We start from the raw sequence: 17166 nt of genomic DNA, 5'->3' as shown, positions 1-17166 counted from the left end.
GAGGACGTAGCTGACGGCTCAGTGAGTCTGGTTGCTAGGCAACGAGCTGAGTTAGCGCCGAAAGTGCCGAGAGAGAAACAGAACTCTGTTGAACCACAGATACCGGTGGAAGTAGGTGGACTGAATACTGGAGGTGAGCAGCAGAATGAGCCTGAAGGCAGTGGTAAAGGGGAGTCCAGAGGGGGACTGGCTATCAGTAAAGGGAATTCTGGAGGCACGACTGCAGATATGCTGGGGGCTTTAATGCTTGTGGAAGAAGAGTTGAATGCATCCAAGAAAGTGATCGGCACCTGGGGCAGCAGGGACAGCCTTGCAAATCAGAAATTCTTGGGGGAATCAAACGCGGGCAAGAACCCCCTGGAGGGAGGGGATTGTACCTCTCTAGAAGGGGAGTTTTTTTCTGTAAATGAAGATTCGGGGTCAGCACCTTCATCGGAATCCAACACAGAGGAGGATGACCTGGATGACCAGGATGGTACTGAGTCAGACATTAGCACACCAGGGAAAGAATCCACAACTAAGAAAGGGTATGCAAAATTAAGGAGGCAGGAACCCAACGCATCCAGGCATTCAGAGAAACGGCTATTGTGGGATTATTCTGCGACCTCGCAAGTATACCAGGAGGAGGACAACTCCGGCAATATTACTGAGATTGCGGCAGCAGGCGGTACCCCTCCTCAGGGGGGTCCCTTTCATACTCTGTTTACTACTCTTAAACAGATGCAAAGCGAAGCAAGAGTTGAAAGCCGCAGAGCGAGATAGGCATCAAAGAAAATCCAGTGTAGCTTAAAGAAGGTTAATAAGCTATACGATGAACTTGTGGATCGCGTAACAGAGGTTGAGGAGCGTACCGGCAAACTTGAGGAGATGGCATTCATTCAAGACAGAGCAAGAAAAAATGGCGGAGGATATGCGCTGGAAGATGGAGGATTTTGAAAATAGACAGAGGAGGAACAATGTTAGACTGCTGGGTGTGGCAGAGGGGTCAGAGGGACAGGATGTTAGACAATTTGTGATAAATCTCTTGAAGGGAGCATTTCCAGAATCCCAGTGGCAGTGGGAAATAGAAATACAGAGGGCGCACAGGTTCCCTTTCACAATGAAGAAAGCTCAGGCCACAGGAGGAGCAGGGAGGGGTGGTCAGCAAAATCACCCGAGGGCAATACTAGTCTATGTTGGGAACTTCTTGCTTAGGGAGGAGATTCTGAGTAAGGCAAGATCAGACAGTAGGAAGACTTTTGAAGGCAACACTTTTTTTGCCAGGCCTGACTTCTGCCATTTCACCGTAGAGAGGAGATGGAAGTTAAGGCAGATGATTGCTCCCTTTCAAGCCCTGGGGTTGGAAGCATATCTACTGTACCCGGCTAGGCTTAAAGTGGTTGTGAGGGGGAAAATTTGGATGTTCAACTCTGAGATCAAAGCCGAGTTCTTCCTGGAGGAAATGAGGAAGCAGAAGGGAGGATAGGAGATATGGGTATCTGCATACACAAAAGTATCACCTGAGTATAGATGAAAGTGTTAGAGATAAAAAAGGGATAAAAAGGGTAACACAGCACAAGTAAGGTATTTGGCGGGAGAGGGATGCGACTAGTGCAACTGAAGGCGGGCACACATAGGTCTGTTGACCTATTTGCCTGTAAGAGGGAGGGGGCGGGGGGAGCAGCACAGGGGGGGAGAAGGAGGGGGTGGAGGCAGGGGGGGGAAACAATTGTGTTTTCTGTTAAATGATAAGGTTTGGCTCATTGCTATTTACGTAGGAAATACTGGATGTATACAAGCTGATTTGAAGATGGCGAATAAAGGTTATTTCTGGCTGGATCTAAGAATATCAACGATATGGCGTGCAGGATAGCATCAATTAATATATGTGGTCTTAATGAGCCGAGTAAGAGGATGAGAGTAGCAGCGTATCTGAAACCTATGCGATTAGACTTGATATGCCTACAAGAGACTCATATAGAAGCGGGGAGGACATACCTTCTGGAGCAATTAGGATTTAAGGTATTGGCTTGCACTAAGCAGGGGTCTAGGACCAGAGGGGTAGTAATTCTGGGTAGGCAAAGGGATGTGATTGTAGGGAAGAAAAAGGAAGATCAATGGGGTAGATGGGTTATTTTAGAAGTATGTTTTAGGGGCCAGAAATTAACTCTTGTTTCAATTTATGGTTCTACGGAAGACGATCCAGATGTATTTCAGTTCCTTGAAATTGAGTTAGCTCAGTGGCCTGAGCCTATAGTATGCTGTGGAGATTTCAACATCCATGATCTAGAGAGCTCATTTACGCGTCCAGATGCGATATATCGGGGAAGGAAGAGGAAAGTATTTAGGCTGGACTACTTTCTGATATCTAATTGTCTGCTCTCTGGATCACAAGTGGAGAAGCTACCGAGGGTGATTTCAGATCATAGTCCGGTTATTCTCACTATCAAAATCAATCAAACACCCAAAATACCCTCACAGTGGACTTTTGAGAGAGGCCTGCTAAAGGATCCTGTATATAGGGAGCACATGACAGCTTGGATTAAATTCTTTTGGGATATTAACAGGGGGACAGCAGCTCCAGGAGTGGTCTGGGACACTTTCAAGGCAGGAGTACGGGGAGAAACAATTAGTTTCGTTCTAGGAAGACAAAAGAGAGAAAGAGACAAGAGAGAGCAGGTTGGGCAGAGACTATTAAGAGAGGAAGGGAATTTAAGTAGGGCCATAGTACAAAATTTACCTTTAGAAGAGTACCTGCTTAAAATTATAGTTTTAAAAGCTGAAGCAGTGGAAGGGTTGGCTAGACAAGCTGCAGATAATTTTTTGACAAAGAAGGAAAAGACGTACGAACTTAGTGAGAAGGTGGGTCGAGTCCTGGCTAGCAGAACCAGGCAGAGAATTGCTGCAGCGGGAATAAAAGAAATCAGGGATGCATATGGAAATATGGTTATGGATTCTGATCTAGTAAGGGAAGTGTTTAGAAAGTTTTACGCAGATCTGTATACCCCAGAGGGTCCAACAAGACTACGAGAGGTTGAAGAATACCTGAGAGATATTTCTCCGCCGATAATGTCCGAAGAAGATAGGGAGATATTAGATGGGCCCCTACAGGTGGAAGAATTCAACGAGGCCCTTGGTAGCTTACCAGCTGGGAAAGCAGCAGGACCAGACCAAATTCCGCTTGAATTTTATCAAATATTTAAAAAAGTGCTTGTGGCAGATATGTTTTTAATAATGCAACAAGCTCAACTAGGGGAATCCAGTCCGGAATCTTGGGGGGGGGCTGACATAATTGTAATTTTGAAAAAAGGGAAGCCACCAGAAGCACCAGGATCATACAGACCAATCACACTAATGAATTCGGATATTAAAATATATTCCAAAATCCTGGCAAAGAGGCTGGCTGGGATCATTGAGCAGTTGGTAACCCCCATACAGCATGGATTTATTCCTGGAAAAGGGACAACGCAGCACGTTAGGACTGTTGTTACAATGCTTGACTCTGCAGGAATCCTAGGGGATCCTGTTGCAGCACTTTTTCTAGATGCTGAGAAGGCATTTGACAGGGTCTCCTGGGATTACCTTTGGCAGGTCATGAGGTGGTGCGGGATGGGGGAATCTTTTATTAAAGCCATACGGATACTTTATAGTAACCCAATAGCGAGAATTAGAGTAAATGGAGGGCTGACAGATACAGTTAAAATCGCTAGGGGGACTAGGCAGGGTTGTCCCTCCTCTCCCCTCCTTTTTGCGTTATATCTCGAACCGCTACTGCGACGACTGGAAGCTAATCAGGAGATACCACCAATGAGGGTAAACAGCTGCACGGTAAAGACCTTAGCCTATGCAGATGATATAGCTATTTTAACGCCGAACCCCACTCTAGCTCTAAAGGAGGTCGAGACAGAGGCCCATGTGTTTGGACGGATATCGGGCTATAGTTTAAATAGATTAAAAACGCAGATTATAAAAAACACCTATGCTATATGTAATGATGATAGGGTGGTTAATTCGGCAGTGTACTTAGGGGTATTATTAGTGGCGGATTTGGATAAAATTGTAGAAATGAATTTGTCCCCCTTGATTGATAAGGTGAAGAGAGATCTGGAGAGGATGAATAACTTACATCTTTCTTTACTGGGATGTATTAATGTGAATAAAATGCTGATCTTGCCCAAATTTGTATATTTCTTTCGCTCTATCCCTCTGATCTTTGAAGCCAAATGGTTTAATATGTTAGAGAGAGTACTAAATAGGTTTATCTGGGCGCATGGGAAAACCAGGCGGGCCTATAGGTATATGACTCTCCCAAGAGAAAGAGGGGGATGGGGGGCCCCTGATTTCAGGTTATATCAAATGGCTGCAGCACTACAGTATATGCAGGGGTTAATTGGGGGTGGGGGGATCGATACAGGGGTTACGATCATGTCTACGGAAGTCTACTCTATAGTACTGGGGGCAGAGGCAGAAAATAACTTCTTAAACAGGGTTGAGTTTGGATACCATAAAAGGACCAGATTTATGACTGTAGTGGCAGCATATAGGATATGGAATGTCTTTTTTTTTAAAATGGGTCTCGGAAGAATAAATCCTTTCCTACAGAGGTATTTGCTGATCCGATAATGGCAAGATGGTCTCAAAAAGGGATAGTACAGATTGGAGACTTAATGGATGAGGAAGGGATCGTACAGTTTGTAGACCTCACCTTTAAGTATGGTATTGAGAGAAAGGACTTTTTTAAATATTTACAGTTAAGGAGTTTTCTTTACCGTAAGCAGGGTGGCAGTGCGGGGTATAACACTAATGAAGTACTGGAGAAAATAAAAATAGGAAGGGACTGTACAATTAGATCATTTTATGCATTCTTAGTAAAAGGGAAGATGGATGATATGGAGAAAGTTAGCAATAAGTGGGTTGAAAAACTGGGGGGGGAGCCTGGAAGTTTTCAAGAATCCTTGAACATGGGTTGTAATATTTTGTGTTCGGGTCCCCTACAATCGCAGCACTACAAGACTTTATTCTCATTGTACTACACCCCCGCCAGAATAGCTAAATGGGGAGGCTCCACTGGCATCACCTGTCCCCGATGTAATGCAGGGGACGCAGATATAATTCATATGTTTGCTACCTGCCCCCAGCTGTATAGCTTGATTAAAAATGTAGAAGATTTTCTTGCTAATACACTTGACATACGAATAAAATTGACACCTTTGAGGATTCTGCTTGGGAGAGATAACCAGGATGGACCTGAATATAAGGAATTTATGTTTATGGCTACTGCAGTTTTGAGGTTGACGATAGCAAGAGCATGGTTAGAAAAGGTCCCCCCGGGAATGCAAAGATGGTTGGCAAATTTATTAGCTAGCTATAACCTTGAGAAAGCAATATATGCACGTAAGGGGAAAAGGGGAAGAAGGCTAGGGTTAAAAATCTGGGAACCAATAGCGAAGTGGAAAGAGACTATGGCATTACAGGATACTGCAACACAATATGCAATATAGGTTTATTTGCTACCTGTTGTTTAATTTGTGCTCTTTGTTAGTTGATATTGTTTAAATTTCAAATCAGATAAAGTGAAATTATGGATGTTTTTTCAAAATTGGCTGGAAAAGGTACAAATGTAAAATACGTAATACAATGTGTATACTGAGAAAAAGGGGTAAAATAATAAAAATAAATTTAAAAAAAAAAAAAAAAAAAATTCACAGCAACACTCCACTATCGACTATACCATTATCTCAAAGGATCTTGCTCTGTCTCTTCGTGACTATCAGGTGATCCCAAGAGTAGAAAGTGACCATAACCCTCAAGTAATGTCACTGGTTCATCATCTGCCCGAGTCAAGGTCTATGGTAACCAGGCCAATGGCCTACAGTGTGAAAAGGCTAGTGTGTGATTCGTCAAATCTGATGGAAATAGGGGCATTTATAAAACCTGCAATTACCAAAGCGCTAACCGAGAAATGTCATTGGAAGTCAATTGTTGAAATCTGGCCCTGTGTCTGTGCTTCCCTATTAGATCGTTTCCCCTCGACAAAAACATCACAAGGATACCCTACAAGGCCAAAAAAATCAGGATGGTACACAACTAGGTTACACCAGAAAAAAGGGAACTTAATAAAGCTACACGGGCAATCCTCAGGTGACCGAATTGTGGCCTAAATTCTTCGCAACTATGCAGTTTAAAACTCCTGAGAAGAAAAAAATGCAATAAGGAAAGCCAAACATACCCATTATGAGGGAATATGGCTAAATTGCACTTTGTCAGCAAAACAAATAATCTGAAAACATTTTTGGGACTAATAAACAACCTTGAAAACCGTAGTAGTAGAGCCAACAGCACCAATATTCCTGACCAACGCTGGGCAGCCTTTATCCACAGTTTATATGGGGCCCCTACAGACAAAGCCCTGAGTAATATCATCAACTATCCCATGTTAAGTACATTGAGCAATAGAAATTGCAGAGCTATCAGAAGTGACCAACAGCTCAACAAAGCCAAATAGTTAGCTATGGAAATATGGAAGGTACATCAAGTCAAAATGGCAATAAGCAGGATCAGATCAAATGGTGCGCCTGGGCCCAATGGGATTCCAAACTCGGGCTTCAAGGCTAAGACAGATCTCTGGTCAGAAATCCTGACACCTCTGTTCGATGACGTTGTAAAATTCAAGACGGTACCGGATTCATGGCAGGGAAGTATAATCCAGCCAATTCATAAACGTGGCCCACTGGACAATCCAGCTAATTACAGGCTGATTGCCCTAACAGATGTGGAGGCAAAATTCGATCATGAAGAATGGGCCGCTAAAGAAGAAATCATTCCAATATTCCAAACTGGTTTTCGAAGGGGCGAATCAACGATTACGAACTTGACCTTAGTGATTTTTTTATCTGAAAACGCAAAGCATAAAAAGCAAAAGCTATATATTTGTTTTGTTGATCTTAATGCCGCTTTTGATTCTGTCCCCCGCAAGTTACTTTGGGTGAAGTTATCTGCATGGGGCATTCCAAACCAATTGTTAGATGTGATTATATTGCTATATTCCAATACGTGGGTCCAGGTTAAGGTGGGGGATGGCAGCTGTACAACACACCGATTTAAAACGTTTAGTGGTCTTAAATAAGGTTTTGTCTTAGCACCTTGTCTTTTTAATATTTTCATGGCCGATTTACATTCACACTTTAAAAATGTTAATACTCATTCACCTAATCGCTCATTCACCTAATCTTGAAGGACAAAAAATAAAAATTCTACAGTACGCAGATGATACCATATTGTCAAGTCATATTCCCATAGGTTTATAAAGATTAATAGATTATTTCAATAACTATATACTAGCCAATGGCTTTCAGATGAACCCCAAAAAAACTAAAATAATGCCGATTGGTTCTACTACATTAGATATGAGAATTTGGACATCAATGGTTTAAAGATTGAAACTGTAAATGTTATAAATATTTAGGTAATACATTTGACGAAAAATTGTCTTTTAAACAACATTTTCTTAATTTAAAAGCGAAAGCTACAGCGCTGTCTTTTGCTTTTAGGAAGCTGAGAGAAAAGTTGGAATGTCTGAACCATGAGCATTTACTTAAGGTAATGAAAGCGAAGCTGATTCCCTCTCTGGACTATGGGTCAGTAATTTTCCAAGGGAAAGACTAACAAATTCTTAATCTACATATAAAAGTTTTGAAATCAGTCTTCAGAGTTCCAAAGAACATCGGGCATGCCAACGTTAGTTTGGAAATTGGCTTGAAAAGACAGTCTTTAATAAGACAATCTGCATTTTTTAAATCTTTATACTCCTGTTTTTCAGACCCAGGCACCCACTGCTGAGGGTTGGAGATCCTATTTAACAGAGATCCGAAGCAATTTTAAGTCTCAGCCCTTTGAAGATGTAGCTAGAAATTAAGTTGTGTTCAGACAGACATTAAACCAATCAGCTAATTTCCTAATGATTTTATTGGATAAGGACGAGCTTGCCAAAAAAAGTCATGCATGGTCGGTTAGCAATACATTCACTAAATTGGAGCCACAATTTTTTATCTTATTTCCCATTTTAAAATTGAGGCTGCTACAGCTTGGGAGATATCCCACAAAGGATCGGACCCCCCCATGGGTACAAAAATGGCCCTCAAATAGCTTCAGGATATGTGGTTTTCATAATGAATCACTATTGCACATTTTATCTATTTGTCCTCAACTGTTAAAAGAGAGGAAAGCCCTATTAAAATCCATCCTTAAAGAAAATGGGGTGAGGACATGTCGCCATGCAATCATAATTTGCCTCTCTGGGAAATCAGCTCATCTGACCACATAGTTTGTAAAGTTTATTCTTATTGAAGAAAACAAGTTAACTGTTGAGTGTGCCACTTGAGGTTAGGGGCTTTTGATAACCAATAATCGTCTTTTTCAACGATGCTGCCCCAAAGACGTTGTTGTCAACTATACCTTAATCTGGCAACTGTATAGATTGTTATTGACGTAAAAAAGGATTCTTTGAAAGGATTTGCACAGTGGCACTTTATCTATGGCATTTTATTTATTGTGTTTTACACACTGATATTAAAAAAGGGGGCAGTACATGCAGTTCTTAGAAGACTTTGTGAAAGGCTCATTTTAAAAATTGGAACTGCACATTGGCACTATAACTATGGCATTTTGATTATGACTTATTTATCCTTATATATTACAATACGGGGTAGTGGATGCAATTCTCACAAAACTTTTTAGATATTTAAATTATTGGTTTTATATATAATATAGCATAGTTATTTGTGATTTGTGTTAAATATCTGATTTCTAATACTAGAAAGAGAACGTCACCCTGAGAAGGATGGCACACTCGTAATGCTTACACATATATGCAATTTAGCAATGGCACTTTAAATTAGGAATTGGAGGAAAAATACTCAAAATGCTGCTATAATATGGTGTGATTATTGTATTGAAATGTGGTGTATCTTTGATATTATTTTCCAAGTTACAATGTTTTGTTGTGTCCATGCAAAATTTAATGTCTTTTATATACCTGCTGTTTGTAATGATTTTAATTAATCAACAATAAAGACTCCATCCAAGACTCATCATGTTTTGACACGCTGTGTTACTTACATGCCAAGTCATTTAAGGTCCCAGCTCATGCTTTTGAATCAAGCCAGATCCCTAGCTAGTTGATTTCCCAGTGTAATTGCTGCTTGTCTGCCACGAGGGAGCACTGCAGGCGTAAGCCACTATGTCCTATCCGACAGGCTGTGGACCTTCTGCCAGTCATGAACTAACCAGTGTCCGCCAGTGAGCAAGTCCAACCATAGCTCAATTCCACCACCCGGACTCAACCCTAGGGGAAACCCTGCTCACGCCCCTAGTGTCCCTTAGGTCACTCCATCACCCTATGCAGGGCCTGCCTAGGTAGAGATCTGCTGTCACCACCCAGCAAAAGTCCTAGTGCCATGTTTTGGACTGACCCCCAGTCCCCCATGTCTTCCGCGTGAGCTCTCCTGAACAGTGTTTACACACCCCAGAGGCACATGCAGCCATCACACAAAATGAGTCCCGACCTTTACCGGAAGACCCGTAGAATTAGTTTGGCCATGGGAATGGCTTTCATGCAACCTGGAACTGCTGGATTACTGTCAAATATCTTGCACAGAAACATCAAGAGGGGACAATGGATCTGTAGCCAGGTCAGAAGGAATACGCAACAGGCTATGTCGGGACAAGGAAGGTTTTATTTTGAGATAGTCGCGTCTTCTGTGGGATGCCAGTTTCAAGTAACAAACTCAACGAGTCACGAACATAGGGACCAAAACACTCTCCAACAGGTGCATAACGACGAGTCTTCCTCTTCGTCTCGGGCGGGGAGTTGTTCGTTTTGGTTGTCTTCTCAGTCCTCCCTTAAACGTCAGGTAGAGGCAGAGGGGAATGCTCCGGGGTCCGCAAAGAAAAGGAAGAACAACAGAAAGATGGAGGTCAATATTGCATCCCGTTTGACCAACCTCAAGAGGTTAGGGAGTGAGGGAAACGCCTGTGCACAAGTGAGTAGATAGGAGTTTAGACAGGTGGCGGTGAGGGGTGGCAGTGAAGGAGGGGTGTTACTATTTACAAGTAGGAGGCGGCGAGCGGCAACGTTTATCAACCCTCGGACTTCTCCCGCCTCCCGACCCAGCCCGAGAATCTTTCCCGTACCTGGGTCAGCCACGCTCAAACGTGGGCGTGGCTCGGCGAAGCGTGGTCGCGGAGGCCTCCTGGCTCCGGGTCCCGTCTCTGCTCTCGTTCCCTCCGTCCGGGCTGGATGTCTACTCCGGGCGTCTTGGAAGCTCCTCCGGGTCTCGACTCTTCGGTTCTTCGTTCTCCGTCTGCTCTAGCCTCTCTCCGGTGTCCATGCATACCGGATTCCGATATCCGGGATTCCTTATTGGGTGCCAGCCGATGATGTCATCAAAGGGGGCGGGCCTTCCTGCAGCACATCCCAGTTAAAGGGACCAGCATCGGAGTCTGATATGTCTGTTTGGGAAGCCTGCCACGAGTCCCCCTGGTGAGAAGAAAGCATAGGGTCCATGAGTTCACGGGCTTCCCACCAGTCACCCCCTTGTCCGACGCCTTCCCCGCTGACCTTGTGACACTCCTCCACCATTGGTTTCTCCCAATTGGGGAGAGGAAATGTCCTGGACAGATAGTCCGCGCTGCCATTTTCCAACCCCTTGCGATGTCTAACCGTAAATGAAAAGGGCTGGAGGGAGAGGAACCAACGGAGTACCCGTGGATTGTTAGCGATGTTCCGGCTCATCCACTGGAGGGGGGCGTGGTCTGTGTACAAGGTGAAATGACGGCCTTCGAGATAATATCGCAGTTTATCTATGGCCCATCTGATTGCAAGACACTCACGCTCAATAGTGGGATACCTCGTCTCCCTCGGAAACAGTTTTCTACTGACATAGACTATCGGGTGCTCTATACCATCTGTTGCCCTCTGTGACAATACGGCGCCCAGGCCCTGGTTGGAGGCATCGGTGTGTAAGATAAAGGGGCGTGAGAAGTCAGGTGAGGATAACACGGGGCTAGAGGTGATGATGTGCTTTAATGTATGGAAGGCTTGTAACATCTGTTCAGTGGGGTGTAGGAGGACCTGGGGTTTTACGTCTTTCTAGAGAGTGTTGGTTAAGGGAGAAGCTACCTCAGAGAACCTGGGTATGAATCGTCTATAATAGCCTATCAGGCCCAAGAAAGCCCTCATGTCTCGTTTAGTGGAGGAAAAGGGGGTGTCGGTGATGGCCCTCACTTTTTCCTTCTGTGGGGTTATGAGGCCGTGACCGAGTACATACCCCAGATAGTTTACTTTTTGGAAGGCTACCCGTGATTTCCTGGCGTTAACATGTAAGCCGGCTTTTTGTAGAGTCTGAAAGATAGCATGAAGGTGCTGTATGTGCGTCTTCCAGTCGGGGCTAAAGACCACAATATCATCTAGATATGCTGATGAAAAGGCGTGGTGGTCTCTGAGGATCGTGTTCATGAGTCGCTGGAACGTCGCTGGGGCACCATGCAGTCCGAATGGCAGCACTGTGAACTCGAAGAGTCCATCGGGGGTTGAGAACGCTGTTTTCTTTCGATCCTCCTCCCGCAGGGGCACTTGCCAGTACCCTTTTGTTAAATCCAGTGTCGTGATGTAACTGGCTTCCCCCAGTTTTTCGATTAGTTCGTCTATACGTGGGATGGGGTAGGCATCGAAGGACGATATCTCATTGAGAGCCCGAAAGTCCATACAGAAACGGGTGCTCCCGTCCGGCTTTGGCACCATCACAATGAGCGAAGACCATTCACTCCTGGAAGGTCTGATCACTCCTAGATGTAACATGTCCTGTACCTCCTGCTGGACTGCTTTCCTTCTGGCCGCGGGTATTCTATACGGACGCTGTTTGATCACTTTTCCCGGCACAGTGTCTATCCGATGTTCAGCGAGGTGGGTCTTCCCAGGGAGGTCGGAGAACAGCGATGAATAAGAGTTAAGGGCTTCCCTCAGCTCCCCCTCTTCTTTCGTGGTGAGTTCGGTGTTGATGACTAAGTGCTGCAAGGTGTTGTTATCACTTGTCAGGGTGGGCACAGTGAGGGTGGCGGTCTTTGGTGGTGAGCCTATCCACTTTTTCAACAGGTTTATGTGGAATACCTGGGTACGATTCGGCGTTAGCTGCAGTTTGTACGTAGTATTCCCAATGGTAGCGACGACTCTGTAAGGGCTTTTCCACTCGGTCTTGAACTTGTGGGTAGACGTGGGCAGCAGCACCAAGGCCCAGTCGTTCACGTTTAGGGACCTCCATTTTTTTCCTCGATTGTAATCGCGAGTCTGTTTCTCTTGTTTCTTGGCGAGGCTTGAATACGCCAGGTCGCGGAGTTTCCCGATTTTTGCCTTCAATCCCTGAGTATATTCCAGCATTCCTCTGGTCTCCAGGATTTCTTCCTTCTCCCAGGCCTCTTTTGTCATCTCCAGGAGGCTCCGTGGTTGGCGACCATATAGCATTTCAAAGGCGGAGCAGCCTAGGCTGCTTTGTACCTGGCTCCTTATAACGTATAATGCCAAAGGTAGGAGTTGGTCCCACTCCTTGCCATTCACCTCTAACATTTTTTTTAGTGTCGTTTTCAACGTTCCATTATATCGTTCCACCAACCCATCCGTCTGAGGGTGGTAAACGGAAGTCCTTATGTGACGCAAGTCCAGAATCTGGCATACTTCTTTCATTAGACGGGATACGAACGGTGTACCCTGGTCCGTCAGGATTTCTTTAGGGAACCCTACTCTCGAAAAGAGTTCCTGGAACCGTTCCGCTATGTTGCGAGTGGTAGGGGTACGAAGAGGGTAGGCCTCAGGAAACCGGGTGGCATAGTCCACTATTACTAGCACATATAGGTGTCCTTTTTTTGAGCGGGGCAAAGGCCCGATTAGATCCATCCCTACTCGCTCGAATGAGGTCTCTATCACTGGTAGGGGTTGTAGCGGGACGGCTGGGGGCCTATGGGTGTTCCGTTTTTGACAAACAGTACAGGCCTGGCAGTGTGCTTTGATGTCTTTATAAACCCCCGGCCAATAAAAATGCCTCAATACGTTCTGTGTTGTCTTTTCGGACCCTGTGTGCCCTGCCGTGAGGTGAGAGTGGGAGAAGAACATGATTTGGTCCCTAAAGGACACGGGAACCAGTAACTGCTGGGGTTCCGAAGGGGAAGCCTGTCAATACAGCAGCGCGTCTTTGATGAGGAACCGGGGATACGTGGTGGGAATGCCGTCAGAGGTGCTATGGGCCTGTTCCCACGCGTTATATAGGAAGGGCATCGTTGGCCTGTGCGAACCTGAAACTGCGGTCAAGGAGCCATGGCTCTAGGGTTATCAGGGCAGGGGCGGTAGGGTTAGCGCCATTACCCTGTGGTGGGCTCCCTCCCGCTGTGGTTTGTAGCACCCGTCTAAAAAAGGCAAGGAAATCGGGGTTGTCTATCCCTATAATGAGATCCTCTGGAAGGTTATCTAGGACCCTAACTTTTATCTGGCTTCTGATCCCTGCGGAGTGTATAAGAGGTATGACTGCTAGTGGGTAGGGCTTTACATCACCATGCACACAACAAATGTGCACAGAGGACTCAGGCATCAGTTGCTCACGAGTGACCCACATACCCTGAATGACAGACTGCTTGCAGCCGGAGTCTAGAAGGGCTCGGATACTCTTACCGTTCACCTGCACACTTACATGAAACGCGGTCCCCATCTCAGCGGTGTACATGATGGACTTGGGGATTTAACCCACTTCCATAGGTTCCTCTGTTGGTCTCCTCTTAGGGCATGCCCGGGCAATATGACCCCACTCCCCGCACTCAAAGCACTGGGGTCCTTTTATGATGGGTAGTTCAAATTTCGTTTGTCGAGGTTTTGTCGATTCCGAGATCTTGGGTCTTTTCTCCATCCAGAAGGTTAGGTTGCGCGGCTTCTCTCCCTCCAAACCGCCCACCTTCGGCTGTGCTCGCGAAAAGGTGGTGGCCATTTCTATGGCTTGTTGGGCCGTCAGGTGGGTGTGCTGACGCAGCCACCTCTGTGTATTATATGGAAGCGCCTCCAAGTACTGCTCCAGATATATCTTCTCCATGATCTCTTCCTTGGAGCTAGTGCCCGGGGTTAGCCATTTGTCGGCTGCCATTTTGAGCCTGAAAAATAATGTTTTTGGGTTCTCACCGGGCGCTCCCTTCTCTTTCCGGAAGCGTACCCGGTAGGCCTCGGCATCTAGGCCCAGGTGGTCCAGGATAATTGTTTTTATGTCAACATAAGGGGTGTCCCCGGTGGCATTAGCTACCTGGTAGGCAGCTTGAGCCTCTCCTGTCAAGAGAGGAGCTAAAAAGAATGGCCACTTCTCCAGGGGCCAGCTACATGCCCTGGCTACCCTCTCAAAGTTAGTAAGGAAGGCGTCTGGATCTTCCCCATGTATATACTTCTGTAATGAGACCCCAGCGGGGGTGGGGTGACTAGGGCTTCGGGGTTCCTGAAAGGATGTGGAAGGGGGCTCTGTCACCGCTTTCTGGAGACCCTCAATCTGCGCCGCAATGGTGTCTTTGAACACATCCCGGTCTGCTTTTGCGGAGGCCATCTGACGCTCGACAGCCCACTCCAGATTTTCCTGACCCTTAATCAAATGTTGGATCAATGCATCCATCTTTACTTCACAGATGGGGTTTTCTATGCCCGCATTCTCCACCAGTGTAGGCGGGTCAGAAGGAATACGCAACAGGCTACGTCGAGACAAGGAAGGTTTTATTTTGAGATAGTCGCGTCTTCTGTGGGATGCCAGTTTCAAGTAACAAACTCAACGAGTCACGAACATAGGGACCAAAACACTCTCCAACAGGTGCACAACGACGAGTCTTCCTCTTCGTCTCGGGCGGGGAGTTGTTCGTTTTGGTTGTCTTCTCAGTCCTCCCTTAAACGTCAGGTAGAGGCAGAGGGGAATGCTCCGGGGTCCGCAAAGAAAAGGAAGAACAACAGAAAGATGGAGGTCAATATTGCATCCCGTTTGACCAACCTAAGAAGGTAGGGAGTGAGGGAAACACGCCTGTGCACAAGTGAGTAGATAGGAGTTTAGACGGGTGGCGGTGAGGAGTGGCAGTGAAGGAGGGGTGTTACTATTTACAAGTAGGAGGCGGCGAGCGGCAACGTTTATCAACCCTCGAACTTCTCCCGCCTCCCGACCCAGCCCGATAATCTTTCCCGTACCTGGGTCAGCCACGCTCAAACGTGGGCGTGGCTCAGTGAAGCGTGGTCGCGGAGGCCTCCTGGCTCCGGCTTCCCGTCTCTGCTCTCGTTCCCTCCGTCCGGGCTGGATGTCTTCTCCGGGCGTCTTGGAAGCTCCTCCGGGTCTCGACTCTTCGGTTCTTCGTTCTCCGTCTGCTCTAGCCTCTCTCCGGTGTCCATGCACACCGGATTCCGATATCCGGGATTCCTTATTGGGTGCCAGCCGATGACATCATCAAAGGGGGCGGGCCTTCCTGCAGCACATCCCAGTTAAAGGGACCAGCATCGGAGTCTGATATGCCTGTTTGGGAAGCCTGCCACGAGTCCCCCTGGTGAGAAGAAAGCATAGGGTCCATGAGTTCACGGGCTTCCCACCAGTCACCCCCTTGTCCGACGCCTTCCCCGCTGACCTTGTGACAGGATCCTGGGTGAAATTTATGGACCGTCCATCTAAGTAGCAGTCAGGTAGTCATCTCAGTTGCAAGAGATAGAATTCGGGGATAAAAGAGTTGTTCTGAACTAAAATATTGGATTAGACAAGTTAAGAGCTGCTATATTTTTATGAAGGTTGCAAAAAGTACAATTGATGGACGGAATGCTGAACAATGTCAAACATTCACCCCCGGGTACTGGGATCTGGGCCTAAATCCACCATTTGTTTGCTCACCATGTAATTCCAGTTTGGACCCAGCCATATGCAAATCAGTCTTGACCTAGCTCCCCACGGGAACAGTCCAGCCCGAACTGCCAGGCCAGGTCCTCCCGGGACCGAAAACAATCATCCTAGGACTGGTTTTGAGATATCACCATTCATTAGCCAAGCTAGCTTAACTTCAGTGGCATAGACCCACATCTGGGCATGCCCGTGCCACTTGGGGTAATAAATGCAAAAAGACCGATTGGTGGACGGAATGCTGAATAATATCAAACATTCACCACCACTACAGAGAACTAGGCCTAGCTGGGTCCAAAATGAGGTGACATGGTGTGCAGAAGAAAGATGGACTGGGATGCGGCTCTGAGTAATAACCAGTGGCTGAGATTAATTTAAGCATTCCATTCATCAACTTTTGCATACTTTCATGTTTTTATGAAGGGTCAGCAGAAAAGAAGGGCATACGATAGGACATATGGGGCATCTGTAAGGTCGCAGGCAATGGGAACGACAATGCAGAACTGCATAAAGAAGGTTGTATAGCTGCAAGGTAGGGGGGAAATGTGCAGAAAAGACAAGAGAACTCTCTAGAGTCGACACAAGCTTGATGTGTTTTGTGGTCATTAAGTACAATCATGTGGAACTATGCAGGATTAGAATGTGGCTTTGTGGGTACCTAATGATGTTTGTGCAGGATGAGGGGATCTTTGGGGGATTGATGGAACCTATAAGGCCGTACATGCCACTGATAGGAGGCATGTGTAGCTAGATGTTAGCTGCAGGCAGGTTGATAGAAGCAGTGTGTAGGTTGACAGAAGTTTTATCTGCATTGTGAAAAGGGCCTTACATGAGGTCTGGGAGTCTAAAAGAAACAGATTCTTAATCTTGTGTTTGTGTGGCGTTGATATAGAGGTTGTGGAGGAAGGACCAAAAGAGCCTCTAAAAAGTTGACAGGGAAATGGGGGCTACCAAAGAAATAGCAGTAGGAGCCAAAGAGATGTGGGTGATATGGCAGGTGCCATGGGCAAGAGTAGGAAGGAGTTTTATGTGGGAAATGGAGGAGGAGAACATGAGGTGCATCTTTGAAAAAGATAGGAGTAGAGGGCAACAGTAAATCTGAAGGCAGGTGACAAGCACTGATGCTAGGGAGAGTAGAGTAGGATTTGAGCCACATACACATTTGCCAGTGTTCATGGGTAGAAAGAGGTAGGCAACCAGAATGGAGTCCAGATGGGAGCCCAGGAAACTAAGATGTTTAGGGCTGAAATCA

The sequence above is a fragment of the Triturus cristatus genome, chromosome 1_2 (assembly GCF_964204655.1).
Source record: "Triturus cristatus chromosome 1_2, aTriCri1.1, whole genome shotgun sequence".
Lineage (NCBI taxonomy): Eukaryota > Metazoa > Chordata > Amphibia > Caudata > Salamandridae > Triturus > Triturus cristatus.
The sequence above is the reverse complement of the archived record's forward strand: the minus strand, read 5'-3'. Positions refer to the sequence as shown.